This window comes from Tauraco erythrolophus, chromosome 5 (assembly GCF_009769465.1).
Source record: "Tauraco erythrolophus isolate bTauEry1 chromosome 5, bTauEry1.pri, whole genome shotgun sequence".
Taxonomy (NCBI): Eukaryota; Metazoa; Chordata; class Aves; order Musophagiformes; family Musophagidae; genus Tauraco; species Tauraco erythrolophus.
The window spans coordinates 15,086,177-15,100,612 of NC_141469.1; the positions used below are offsets into that span (position 1 = coordinate 15,086,177).

General features: G+C 41.9%; 1 pseudogene across 1 annotated transcript in view; it reads right to left on the reverse strand.

Annotated features, from left to right (window-relative positions):
* Window positions 1–5,355, reverse strand: part of LOC104382396 (FRAS1-related extracellular matrix protein 2-like) — a 42,107-nt pseudogene extending 36,752 nt beyond the window's left edge. Inside the window, exons 1-2 of the transcript XR_015222157.1 lie at window positions 5,213–5,355; window positions 4,274–5,141 (exon numbers count right to left, since the gene is read on the reverse strand). The product of XR_015222157.1 is annotated as an FRAS1-related extracellular matrix protein 2-like (transcript). The remainder of the gene's footprint in view (window positions 1–4,273; window positions 5,142–5,212) is intronic.
* Between the last annotated feature and the right edge of the window lie 9,081 nt (window positions 5,356–14,436).

The window sequence follows — 14,436 nt, forward strand, 5'->3', positions numbered from 1 at the left end:
ATGAAATGTGTTAGTTCAAAGAAGAGGCTTCTGGACTTGGTAAAATAACCGAGTGAAATTATCTGGGATACACAGCAGAAGAGAGCAAATGACCTAGTGGTCTCCTTCAGCTGAAAACACCTGGCTTGAAGAACTTATAGAAGAAATGTCTGGTTTCAATGCACCTTTTTTTTTAAAAAAAAAAAAAACAAAACACCACAAGACATCATATCAGGGAACTAACAGAAGGCTGCAATGTTGGATTGGTGAGGGAAGGAGAGGGCAGTCAAGCAGCTTTAGGAAGTAAAGAATGGAAAGGAGACTGAAAGAAACATGGTTTGGGAAAAAGAGGACATAAAACTTTCATTGCAGGAGTAGTTCAAAATGGTAAGGATTAATGATAGAATCTAGTAGTATTCAGGGCACAGAGAGGAAAATGAAACTGAAAATTTTCCAACAGGCATGACTGTTAATTAGCCTCTGTGTCTTTTTCACCCTCAATCAGGCCCATTCAAGCACCTCAAGATATCGATAACATTCATATATGTAGCGGGGAGGCAAAATAGACAAACTTGTGAATTAAGATTTTCTCACACCCTGAAATTTAACTATTCTCTTCCAGACATCTCACATTATACAGGCTGTTAAAAGCAAACTTTGCTAACCACAGTGGTAAAGAAGATCACTTCATTCTCTTCCTCTTACCTGCATTAACACATGCCATATCCTCTCTCTGTCTCCTCTACTCCTGAGTAAACAGTACCAAATCCTTTCATCTTTTCCTACTGCTCAAGTTTTCTAGATCTCTGCTGATTCTCATTTCTTCCCCCCATACAGTTTCTCCATTTTTTCTACATCTTCACAAACTCAGACAAAATTTGTACAAGAAGTCTAGTAGGAGACTTAGTGGCACTGAGTGGAACAATTATTTCTTGCATCTTAAAACAATACTGTCGTCCAGTTTCTCTATTCTTGTATGATTGTTCTTTATTACACAGTAATAAAAATATAAATCTTGCATCAGCAGAAATGGTATCTAACACCTCTGAAGGGAGGATTAAAAAAAAAAAATAATTAAACCAGAAAACTTTGTCTTCAGGCATGTAACTTCATTCATTTGGAAAGTCTGGCTTTAGAATTGAAAATGCTGTAGAGTATATATCTTACAACAGCAATAGATGAAGGGATGAATCAAAGCCATGTCAGAAACACTTCCACGACTGCTCAGGTTCTCTCCTTTCAGCAGAAATATAACGCCTTTGCAAACAATAGCATCAAAATAAAGCCACCCCACCTAATGGCTTTTCATTCTTCAGGTCAACACAGGTAAAACACATCATTCAGTGCTGTCAAACATGACAGCAAATTAGAGCACACCAAAACCACATTAAAATGGAAGGCATTTTCCTACCAAATTAAAAAGATTCCTGTAGTGAAAGTTATTTGACAAGCTTTGTTGCATAAGAATTCATACATCTTTGCTGACTAATGTTTTCAAACTTTATTAAAAATCAGAAATTTTTGTAAGCCCCTTAAAAATTCTATTTAACTTGAGAGAAGCATAGTTTTGGGGGTTTATTTTAAGGCCTCTCAGAGATGGCTTGTCAATTTGGAAATTCTTTGTCTCTTAAACGACGCGCCTCTGCGTCAGAGCGGTGAAATTGTATCACTGCAACATCTTTTGCAAGGTCTGCAAATTATTTTCAGATTTGTGGATGTGAGGAGATAGATGCACAAAAACACTACTAAAAAGGAACAATTTTTAGCAAGAGGATGGTACACTGACTTGCACATGGTAACACAAAGTTGATTTGTAAAACGATTAGTAAAATTAGAGGAAATCTTACCTACATGTAAGCGTAGATAGTTGTGTTAGATAAATGCAGTCGTTAACACACACAAACCTCACCAGATATTAAGTCTGACCAGCAACTACATTCTGCCACTTTGGAGGATCAAATTCATACCAAGGATTGCTAACAAGCTGCCGGAATTGCCATATTTCAGTTTGTGTTACAAAAGGAAACAAAAAACCACCATTTAATTCTGCCGACAGATTCATTTTTCACTTGCACATCGTGCATCGACAAGAAGACCTATTCTTAAGTGACCAGATATCACAATGTTTCTAGATTTTTATAAGCAAGCATGTGACTTACTATAATATTGTAATAGAATCTGCGAGAACTGTGTAGCTCACAGAATTACAGAAGCCTGTGTTCTTGTACCTTCTTAGGTGCCAGCTTCAATCAAAAGCCTGAGAGGTTACTCAGAATTAAGGAGCCATACCCCTTGCCCAGAAAAACATTAACAAGCTTTAAGATAAAAGGCTGAGGCTCCTTATATCAGCCTCAGGGAAGCCTGGATCAACTCCTTGTCTGAACAGTCTAAGTCTTTGGAAAGCAAAAGCTAAGAGAAAAGGTGGAAAAATCACATACTACCAGAGAGCTCCTAGGTTTTCCTTAGGGTTTTCACCCAACCACATCTCCTTCATGTAATTTGTTTGCAGAAGCACCCATCAAACATGGGTGAGAAGGACTCTGAGTGAAATCCCAGGCTAACTAGATAGAATTAACAGCAACGCTCCTGCTAACTTTAGCAGGGTCAGATTTTCACTCTGCAGATCTGGGACCACATTGAGCAAAACACTGAAAACAAATTCACGCTTTAGATCATATTCAAAATTTTTCTTTCTACAGAGCTATTTTTTCAGTAGCCGGAAGTACATAAAAGAAGATTTTCTTTAGTATTTCATGGATTGTAAATACTCCTTAGTGCATTTTGGTAGGATTCCTTTATCCAAAGGGAATTCTGAGTTTTGGAATCGCATTCCACATTAGGTTTGAAAGAAGCCTGAACCGATCCCACAAAGTCCGCATCAGCAAAACACTGTAGTTTTCAGTATCAGCAAACTCTCATTACTCTTTTGGCAGCAATAATTGAAAACAAGGTCTAGAGGGCAGCAATGACAGGAGTGTCACAAGGTTAAGTGTGCTAAAAAACTACAAAATAAAAAAGGTGAACTCTACAGGTAAATAAAGGAGTTGCTCATACAAAATATCACTGAACATAATAAACCAGGGCTAATCAAGTCTAACTAAACTGATCTTTGCATGAAAATCACCAAGGAAAAATAACAAATACTTTCAAAATCAAATACGGTGACGTCAAAAATAACTACTCTAAGTTTACTGCATGTCATTGCTCCATTATAAATCTCTGAACAATCTTAACACTATGTTATCTGTATACCCACCCTAGGAGTGAGTCATGAAAACCAGCTGAACCTTATTTCATTTGTACCAACATTCGGTCTGTGAAATGAAATACAGGCTCAACACTGAATACTCACAATCTGGAGCAGCCAGTGTGTGCCAATAATTAGTAGGTTAAAATTCTAGTACTTCTGCCCAAATCTTCAGTTTAATGGCAGGAATGGGAACAGTTCCTTCAAGTTAGACGGACTGACTTTTCTGAAAGCAGACAGCCATTCTTTCTCACATGTATCATTGATAAAGGTTTACCAGCAGCTCTCTTAAATAACAGAACAAGTAGTTATCCAAATAGAGAACCTAAAGGAATCTTTCCTCTGGTCAGACAAAATGCTATTATTCAAAAGGTCTACTCTCCTGTTAAAGGGTGAAACTTCTGTCTGGAAGAACTTGTGTTTGTGCACGGGAGGTGATGAAACAGAGAAAAATGCATGCATTTTCTCCTCACATGCCATACGCACACAGGTTTCATTGCTCAGGGTCTCCTTTGTACTGATGCAAAGTTAAAGGCTTTTAAGAGGACTTTAGAAGCCAGAACACAAAACCATTGAAAACAGCAGGCTCTTTCTTGAGTGTTGCTGAAGCAGTTGCAAACTGTACTAAAGCCAGGAATGTTCTCTCCTCCTGCTGAGCCCTTAGGTATATTTTCTTGAGTTGTACAACAGCTATTACAGTTATGCATTCTTTCAGGCACTCCCTTGGGAGGCAAACGCACCTGAGAGAATATGTTTAATGTATTTCGCAGTACCAATGTCATCAAAAGACTAATCCAGATAGAATTTCTTTCAAAAGCATTTCCTTGTGCTATAGTAGTAATGACAGCATGGACTTTTCAACCTTCTTTCCCACATCAAACAAGTGTTAAGTCAATTTCCAGTTGTTACTTGCTCAGCGCACCTTCCTGTAGCGTTGTACTCTTCCTGTAGTTGTGCCAGTCGCACCAGTATGCAACAACCCTGCTTATAACAAAAGTATGAACTGACTGAATAGTTGCACACATTTATTGCCACAGCTTTTCTTACTGTTTGTTGATATCTGGAACAGACAGATGATGACATAAACATTTTGATGGATGATATGACGGATGACATAGACAAGGCTCTTGTCCTCTGAATCAATGTCTGTGGCTTTAAGGTCTCAACTAGAGATGACTTTTGACTTGCCAATCTCTACTTCCAGATCATTGTTGATTGCCATCCTGGGGGTCTCACAATCTACCAAGATCACCATAATCAGCATGTTCTGCTCCACTGTGTGGTGTCCATCAGTCAGCTGAATTTGGAAGCTATCTTCTTTTGCCTCTGAGTCATCATGTTCATACACAATGCTGGAAGCCTCTCAATCTCCTCCAGAGTGAAGGTGTGAACAGGCACAGTGCCTGAAGACAGGGACTGTATAATTTGCCCATGCTTAGGAGGGGCAGCAATAACAAAACACAGTTCATCTGGAGGCATGTCTGCATCAGAACCACTGGGGATGGATGTGTCAATCACCAGGCTCATCCCCTCAAGAACCATAAATTCATGCACAAACAGCTCTGGCTTTTCATCATTGGTGGGGATGATGACAACGGGGAAGAACTGGTGAGGTGAGAAGTTAACACCATCAGACCACTGGAAAGTGAATGTATCCTCCACAGGCTCTGCACAGTTGACATGGCCCAGATGAACATCTTTGACAGAAAAAAGCACTAATGGCAGCACCAACTCTAGACTTCTCAGACCCTGGGGCTGGAGAGATATTCTCCAAATATCCTGAAGTAGACTGAACTGTGACAATGCATAAGATGTCATCTCTGGGAGTATCATCCAGCTGATCCAGAGCTAGAGTATACTCTTCCCTCCCTCGAGGACACTGAGTGGCTTTGCTGCAACCATCACTTCAGGTGCGCTTCAGTCTGCGCTGTAGGCAGCGGGTCGGCCCCGGAGGGCAGCAGTGTGAGGCAGCAGCGCCGGCCGGGCTCGCCCTCGCCCCCGGGGAAGCCCAGCACCTTGCCGTCCAGAGGAGCGCTGAGCCCCCGCAGCTTCTCCACGGGCAGGGGCAGGTTGCGGCTGAGCAGGCGCAGCTGCTGGAAAAGCACCTCCACCTCCAGCGCGAAGGGCATGATGAGGGTCTGGCGGGACGAGTCGTGGCGGAGCTGGCGGCGCAGGCGGTACCGGCCGGGGCTGCGGGCGTGGGATGTGGGTGGGTGTGGATGACCTGCCCGCGGGTGAAGGCGCAGGGGAAGCGCGGGGGATCCAGAGCGCCGGTGGGCTGCGGGCCGGCCCGCTCCCCAGCACCGCCACGGCACACCTGGCCCCCGGCCGCACCCGCAGCGCCAGGTCCGGCGAGACGGACGCGCAGCCCCCACTTGGAAACCAGGATAGCAGAGGCATCGGGATCCACCGGGGACTCCGCCGACCCCGCGCACTGAGGAGCCCGATCAGCGGCAGCGCCGCCGCGGCCGGAACCCGCCGGGGCTCCCTGGCCACGGCCCGGCTGCTGCGAGTCGCCCGCCGCTCTCCACCGCCTCCCGCCCCGCCGTGGCTACCGAAGGGCCGGGGCGGGGGGAGGTGCGGGGGGCGCTCCCCTCAGCGCTGCAGCGGGGCCGCCGCCCCCGGCCGGGGCTCGGCGCCGGGAGGTGCCCGGACGCCAGGCGCGGCGGCAAGGTGCGGGCTGGGGCGGCGAAAAGCCCGAGCGACCGGCGTCCCGGGGCGGGCTGCCGAGCCGGAGCGGTGCGAGGGGAGCAGCAAGCCCGCCTCTGCCCCCGGGCCCTTTCCCGGCGCAGGCACGGCCGCAGCCTCGCTCCTTCGGCTGGTGCGACAGCGAGAGGATGCAGCGCGACTGAGGGCGGAAAATAAGGAGAGGTAGCTGAGGCAGGAGAGCGGGAGCGAGCAGGAGCTGGGGGATACAAGCAGAGGCAGAGGGGAGCAGCACCGAGCCCGGCGGCCGGGGCTCGTCTCGTTACCGGGTTCGAGCAGCCCGCACGGGCCACTGCAAGCGCCTGCCCACCAGCAACTGTCCGGCTGAAAACCCGAATTACAAGTTTCCTGTGGAGGGGAAGGCGAATTCAGCGTGGAGAGGAGCAGACGCAGAATTTCAACGCCAACACAACCATCCCTTCGTGCTCTAGCAGGGACCATTGGCATTTCATGTTTTCCTACAGACGGAAATTTCCTCCGCTTCATCCCCAAACTTGGCACACAGATCGCGCTGTGTGCAGACAGTAAGGGAGTGGAAGGGGGAAATCAGCAAAATCACACTGACTTTAGGATGTTTGGTTCCTGCCAAGCGATTTCTCAGATGAAAGCAGCCTCGGCAGCTTCCACTTTGCTTGGGACCATTCCTGTTCAGTTTCGCTTACAGGTGCTCAGTCCTTGCTCAGGCAAGGACAGCTGATAAAAATGCTACTGGATTTAAAAAAAAAAAAAGTCGTCTCTGTTGGAATTACTACTGCACTTTTTAATATTTTAGACATTTAGCCTACTGTTTCATTAAAGGGACAAGTTGCTTCAAGCTTTATTTTCTGTTTATGATTTTTTTTTTCAAAATTCCTCAGGAAAATATCACCAACTTAGCGAGTCCCATAGTGCATGAAGATTAATTGCTTAGCCACTCTTAACTACCATAATATAGGATTGGGCTTTTCGTTCTTAAGTGTTTCACTTGTGTTCTGGTATCTTTATTAATATCAGCATGTTTGAAAATAAAGTGCACAGGGAGACCAAGTTCACTTCTCTGGTTTAGTACAAGGTCTACACAACCATTTGTTATCAGTTTCTCAATGTCTTCTTTTTCCCCTCCCCCCCTAAGTAAAAGGACTTTCTCATACATGACTTACCACGTACACTAGACAGCAGTTCCGTACTCTGCGGAAGTGTTCTCTGGAGTGAGGACTGAGGCCCTGGTGTGGTTATCAATAACACACTTTTACTGGGACTTGTCTTTTCAGGAACCTACATATATCCAGCTTACTTTTCTCAAGCCAACAGGATATTTCTGGGCAAATATAACTGGACTAATCAGTAATAAAGATGTTGCTGAATAATCACTTACAGATAGAAAAGGGTTTTCTGTTCTTGATACATTCAAAGCCATTATGCCAAAGTTCTCTTTTGTAGAGCTATGTAACCAATAACCCAAGTTACCCACTGAAACCTATGTGTACATCTACATATATACACAACATGCACAGTTCACAAAATGCAGGTTTTTTCCATCCTTAATCAAATGTAGGCATTTGTTCTATAAGGAACAGTGCCAGTAGACAAGGTCTGTGTAAAACTCAAAGATTCTGTGCTGTTTCCATGAAGTTTCATAGGGGGTAAGACAAATTTTCCCATTAAAATAATGGAATAAGAAATGTGTTCAATTACAGTTTTTATCTCAAGAGTGTGTTGGGCAGGAAAAATTGAGGAATTGCTTTCCCACATATTTGTGCTCAACAAGCTTCTATCTTTCAGTTTGTTTTGGGGTAGTATAATTTATCAGAAATACGAATGTACACCAGAAAAAAAGTAGATTATTATGAAGTTACGGAAACCTAACATTAAAAAATGTTGACAACCTAAATCCGAACCGCATGCCAGAGTTCTGCCTTACTCATACCTATTCTTGACTTTGTGCACAGTAAGAGAATAATTTTTTCCTTTTTCTGTTTCTCTGGCTTTTAAAATATTTCATCTTTCCTATGTCACGGAAGCCCAGTCCTATAAGCATGTAGACATAGGCACTCATACTACATGTTAAAATTGGTGGAAATGCTGTCATATATATTTACAGAAAAGGAGTATTTGGGTTTTTTCTAGCTCTTAGGACCTGATTCAAAGCCCTCTAAATCCTACAATCACCTTTCAGTTGACTTTGATGGGCTTCGGATCAATGTTAGCTACAAAAATATTTAGAACCAAGTTCAAAGAATTGTTAAACAAAACCAAAGTTTTACTTGCTCAGGTAGCTTTGTTGTGCCTCAAACATAGCTGAGTAGCTTCCTTCCTACAGTCATATTCCAGTTAACCCCCCCCCCGCCCCATATTCCAATATTAAAGCAAGTGATGACTAACGGTAGAGATCAGACAGTCAATAAAACACAGACGCTTGATATCAGTGACAGATTCTAGAGATCTTGATTTATCACCGTGTTACGTCCAGTCTTATGGCAGCATAACTACAACTGAAAAATAGACGTTGCCTGTTTTTCCTCTATATTCTACGTATCTTTTGTTAATACTCCTGACCCCAAATTAGACTCAAGAACATTTCTGCTTTACATTCACCCAAGAGCATAAGGCATTCACAGATAGGAAACAATCCAAACCTCGGTGCCGCACAACATACACAGCTAGGTCCTCAAGTTGTAAGTCTAGGTCATTTAAAAAAAGAAAAAAAGAAAGCAAAAATAGTTGCTTAGAGGGTTCATTAAGCTGTAAAAGAAAATCTCCACTTGTTCCATTAAAAACCAGTATATTTTTAGATTGTTTCATTGACAAATTGAGTTTTAAAAAAAGTGAAGAAAATCCCTGCAAGTGTTCCCTTCTGAATCAATATTTTTCTTAAAAATCACACAGTACAATTAATTTTACATACACAAGCACTGATGCACCTGTTAACCTCTAGTAACCAAGTAGGTTGAGCCAATCTGACAGTTCACAGTGGCAACCCTCTGATGAGTTGAGAGTTGACATTTCAGAGCCAATTACCATGGAAATTATGACCTGCAGCCCAAAACAGCAGACAGATTTTTCACAGAACTAGACTTTCAGTAATCACATCAAGATCCTTTTTCACAGCCACACAAATATACATAAAATTTCAACCAGAAAGGTGTTTGAGTTAATATTTTCTACATAAGCGATGTCTGAGCACTTCAAAAACAGACAATCTCTCTTCCAAAAACTCTTTCTGATGGTTACTTCTCGCACTTAGCAGTGAGCATTATCAGCATGTTTTAACAAAACTGGTTAAGCATGTGGAAATATGCAGAGATATAACACAGACTGATATTTGAGCTTACCCTGGACTTTATGCTCAGTTGCCTCTGAATTCACTATTGGTTGTACAGTTCCAGCTTACTCCAGTTTAAGTCTCCAGTCTTACTGTCTGGACCCTTCAGTGGTTTGGAACAATCCTTTCCATTCAGCTTGGTTTCAAGTTCAAAAATAAAATTAAAAAAAAAATAAATCAAGAGAATACTCAACTACTAGCATTAGTCCATCTTTTTGCATATCACATCTTGAAGTGAAATAAGAGGAAGTGTTTTCTTGGATTGATCTTTGAGACACTAGTTGAAGGGAAAGGACTCTTGAAGGTATTCAAATCAGAAAACATGAATGAATCCAAAAAAATAATCAAAATGTAAAAAAAAAAAAGTAATTTATTGAATTAATCTAATGAATATAACTATTTTGCTAAGTGCGTAACTACATCTGCTTTGATTTTCTTTTACTATATTGGTTTCGCTCATGAATGGCAGTATGAGATGCAGTAATGACCAAATTAGACATCTGTCCTACACCCTGGCAGTAACTAGATCTTAATTCCATAGTACTAGCGTCAAACACTGCTTTGCAATGCCGAGCATACCAGTGCTACTTTCACTTAACATGCTTCTGATAATAATAAAAGTCAGAGGCTCCCTTTAAAAAAACTCTACCTTATGCAAATGAGATGCCCTGACTTGGAAGTGTCAGGACCCTGCTCCCTATCTTATGAGAGCTTTTGCTGTGTGATCTACCTTTCTTCTGCCCACACACCAGGTGCCAAACACCCCTGCTTAGAGGCTGTAAGTAGTGCCCCAATCCCTGGCACTGCATGGCCATGCTTTCTGTACACATAGTGCGTTCACCTGCATGCTACCTTTGAACTTCATGCTGGGCTTTGCCCACCACCCTCCCCTCAAAAAGACAAAATAAAAAATTAATGTAGTTCCAACACTATCTGTCATGTTTCTCTTCAGGAGAAGAGGAAAAATTCTATCATATAGCATTACATGGTGTTAGAACATATAGAGCTATACTGTATCGTGCTACAGAGTCTAACCAGAAGAATGAACGAGAGCAAGCATGCACCTGCACTTCCAGGCAGCGGACTTGCTGTGCTTTACAGCTCTAAGGGAATCAAGTACCTAATAAGAAAATACAGTGGATCTGCAAGATCTCATACTACAAAGTACATGTTCCTGTTCTGGTAAAATGAGATGTTGAAATACTTGTGCTGTACCTTCTGCAATGCTCTCTACTGGGAACAGTTGTCCTGATCAACCGTCTATGTGTGTATAGATTAAGGGGGGGGGCGGTGTGTATACATGTATAAGTTTGATTTCTAAAACTCAGCAGCTTTGTAGGACTTTGGGGATGGCAACATTGTAGTCCTTAAAAACTCAAGAACTAGAACCAGTTTCAGGCTAGGGTCTTAGGATTGCACTACTGAAATCCTTTCTTCTGTTGTCTTCTAAACCCCTTTAGAGACACACAAGTCAAAAAAAAGCAGAGGGGTAACTTTTGGAGTAGAAATTATCACTGAAGATCTTTCCCTAAATTCAGGGTACATAACCATCCAGCAGAGAACAAAGCCTGGAGATAAATCAGCTCATAGAATCTGGCTGTACAGATGAACACCTACAATGTCAGAAGAACACCTGCTGCAACTTCCCATATTAAGCACATACTTTCGAGGTTTTTCATTGTCGTGTTTTGTTGTTGTTGTTGTTTTGTTGGTTTTTTTATTTTTATTAAATGTCTAAAAGCCCTTTCACAATTTCTAATAAATTTCCATCTGATTTCAGCACTGGCTGAAGTCTTGTCAACATAAGAAGGAATAGCTGGGGATTCTTAGGAACTTTAGCATGAACCCAGAACTATCCACTTTTGCACCTTTTTTAGGGAGACATCTGGGAGGGTCAAGTAGGCTAACACTACATGTCTAAGTGGAATGCTAAGAACATCTTCAGTAAGTAAGAATCTACTTGCAATAGACAAAGGAAAGAGATTGCAAAAAAACTAACAAAGTTCAAGCTGATTCGTACAGTGTTATTTTGAATAGTTTTATGTTTTGATTCAAATGAGCATTCCACAACTGGAGATTCAGCAGATGCTTAAGTGTTTTGCTGTATCAGTGTAATGACTCCTCACTTTTTAGATTATTAGAGGGAAACAGAAGAGGCTATTTAAATAGTGATAGGAATAACCTTAAGACTAACATCTTTGACTCAAAATCAGCCTTATATGGGGAGATACTGGGACCCTGCACACTTGTTCATTCTTCCTTCTCCTCAACCACATAAATCAACAAGGATTTACTACGATGCTTGAGATAGCAGTTCTTAGGTACATTTATCTCTAAAGGAGTCCATTCACATTAAAGAGTCCATATCCATGAGCTGTGCACTTTCTTATTTAACCTGATGCTGCCAGTCTTTAAAGATGCAGGGACATTTGTCAAGGCCCACTTCCCCGAGTTTATTTCAAATAGAGAGGATGTCCTGGGATTTCAAATGATCATTCATGCAACACTTCCCACCCCCAGACAGTTGAAGCGCCAACTGACATACTTCATGTTAAAGCACAGGGCTCCTTACATTCTGGATGAGCAGAGATGATAAATGAAAGCAAACAAATGCACTAATTAGAAGCTTGTAGTGCAAAATTATTTTAGGGTTAAATCACTGTATTACTATGAGGACATGAGGTATTTAAATCTATGTGTAGAGTAAGAGAGCTTTCTCTGAAGTTTATTTGAGTAAATTTATGAATGGTCAGTCTTCACTTAGACTCGAGAGTCTTCCAACATTTTGCAAGTGCATACGATGGCTTCACGATGTTCACATAACAATTTTGCATGTTATTATAAAAATACAATTACCAGTTAAGAACTTTGCAGTTATTACAGAACAGTCACAAACGTGATGAAGTTTCCTAAGCAAACACTGTATGACCAACTAAAGCTAACAGAGGTTCTTCCTTCTATATTAACATTGAAAATACAGACACTAAGTAGTCCATTTATAATATTCTTTTCCTCACAGGCTGGTTAGCTCTTAGTCAGATGTAATTCAAATAAACAGGTAGCAATTTGATATTGAAAGTGATTGAATATCACTCAATTTTTAGAGAGGTCTATTCCATGTAAACAGGAAAAAAAAAATGCTGCACCTGCCATCCTCAGGACCTCTTTAGACCCTCTCCATCTTGCTGCTGCAGAGCACAAATGAAGTCCAGGAGCTCCCCACAGAATGCTCCAACAGGCATTTCATATCATAACTCTCCTCTAAGATGGAACCAGTGGCTTCACTGAGTTTGACTGACAAGGTGGAGCAATTGGGCATGGGCAGTGACACACACAAACATCAAGGAAGCTCCCCTGTGCCTACGGCTCTTAAACTCGTGGCTTTGCTGTCCCTTTGCTAATTTGCAGTAGCATTCCAGGGTACAGAGACAAGGCTTGCAAACAGTTACGGGTTTTGAAAAGACCAACTTTTTACTTGCATACTGTTAAACGCTGGTGTCAGGTCCAAAGCATTCTGCCCAGACAAAATGGTGTTCTGCCACAAAGAGAGAAGGAAACATGCCTTTGGTATCTGGCTACAGGCTCCAGATACACCCTTGGGCAGTTCTGCCCAGTTCCCCTCACCATCCCCACTCCCATCCCCGCCACCCCCCCACCAAAAAAAAAAACCACAGGGTCTGCAGAGTGAAGAGGAAAGGCAGTCACCTAAAATCATGTGCTCCTGCACACACAACAGTTCTACCCTGTACAGCCAAGTAGAAGCAGCGTTCGCCTCTAAATGCATTCCCAGACTGCCCGATTAGTACAGGCTTGTAACAACAAAACCAACCCTTTCTCTCCTCTCCAAGAAACTTAACACCTCGTGGGCCTTATACCTCAATTAAGACAAAAATGTCGTTAAGACCATGACCAAAGGCTAGACACTGCTATTTCATACATTAATATTTCTATAAATGTACGTGACATTCTAAAAAGTTTATAACAGCCATCTTTTAAAACTGTACTTATAAACAAATATAGTGAGATTGCAACAGTTATGCAGATCTTTGAAGAAGAAAAGAAACAGAAAGAAGCATTTTATTCTTCCCACTCACTCAAGTTTCAAAAACACTTCAGTGTACATACACTTCATCTGTGTTTGATTTCTGGTGGCCAGGTAGCTACCCAAGTATGTTTACCAAGTGCACAGCACAGGTCTCCTTCCCTCCTTCATGCTGCAGGTGGTCCCTCTGTGACATTTTCTGATTTTACGGAAGATACACAGACTAACTTCTGCCCAGGTAGGGCAGGTTGCTAATTTATCTAATAGTCTATTGCCTATAATCTTCCTTCTGTCCTAAGTAAATCCCCAACCACGCATTGGATTCTTTGAAATGAATAGGCTAGTCCTCCTTTCCCTAATACCTTTTAGCACTCTTTAGAGTAACTAGGAAAAGGTCAACGAGGTTGTTCCCACAAGCACTACCAGCATCAGAAAGGATTATAGAATCAACAGCTGCCCTCACAGATCTGCTCAGGCAGACTAGCCAGCCTTTCCTGCAAGCAGCCCACTGTACTCCAGGCAAAACTACTGTGAGAGGAGAAACAGCTAGAGCTTTTAACTCCTTCACGCACCCAGAGAAGCTGCCTGTTCACCTCTGTGTACAGCAGACATAAAAAGTTTGCAGAGTAGAACAGGAGCATATTTGTGACCCACTGTTGACCACAGAGGTTTATTTGAGAGATGTAGGCTCCTCTAGCTTTCTCCCTAGTGGAAGAAAAACTATAAAATTTTAGAATGCATCCATCATCTATGAAAGTCAGTAGGTATGAAAAAGAGACAAGAAAGTAAGGCAATAGAAGGTAAAGAAACCTTAAGTTAAAGCAAATGCCACATATTTTACCACAATACAGAAATACAGCAATAAACGATGTCCATTAAATATTTATGACTATAAAAGGATTTAAAAAAAAAAAATCGTATACCGAAAAGGTCATAGGGTATTGACACATCCTTCCAGATTTGGTCACTGTAAATGCTATTTCACACCAAATTAAAATGGCTGATACGCCAAATATTTTCTTCATATCTTTGCTCTAATTCATTCTAAATCAGGATGCATTACATAAATTTGGTCTTTGGCTCATTTTATCAATTGTTTTTGTTTTCATCAAATCTGCAACCTAGCAACTTTGCTAGAAAACTGGCAATATTTTCTTTAGA